Source organism: Terrapene carolina, unplaced genomic scaffold (genome assembly GCF_002925995.2).
Source record: "Terrapene carolina triunguis isolate 2854851 unplaced genomic scaffold, T_m_triunguis-2.0 Scaffold833, whole genome shotgun sequence".
Taxonomy (NCBI): domain Eukaryota; kingdom Metazoa; phylum Chordata; order Testudines; family Emydidae; genus Terrapene; species Terrapene triunguis.
In genome coordinates, this window is record NW_020665184.1 from 3,312,601 (window position 1) to 3,312,917 (window position 317).

Below are 317 nucleotides of genomic sequence, written 5' to 3' on the forward strand. Positions count from 1 at the left end.
AGGAGGAGGGCAGGAGGGATCAGTGCCCGCGGGAGGGGGCTAGGCAGCAGGAGGTCAGGAGGGATCAGTGCCCGCGGGAGGGGGCTAGGCGGCAGGAGGTCAGGATGGATCAGTGCCCGCAGGAGGGGGCTAGGCGGCAGGAGGGCAGGAGGGATCAGTGCCCGCAGGAGGGGGCTAGGCGGCAGGAGGGCAGGAGGGATCAGTGCCCGCAGGAGGGGGCTAGGCGGCAGGAGGGCAGGAGGGATCAGTGCCCGCAGGAGGGGGCTAGGCGGCAGGAGGTCAGGAGGGATCAGTGCCCGCAGGAGGGGGCTAGGCAG

General features: G+C 71.9%; 1 protein-coding gene across 1 annotated transcript in view; it reads right to left on the reverse strand.

Moving 5' to 3' along the window:
- Nucleotides 1–317, reverse strand: part of MRPL4 (mitochondrial ribosomal protein L4) — a 6,677-nt gene that overhangs the window by 2,116 nt on the left and 4,244 nt on the right. The window lies entirely within an intron of this gene.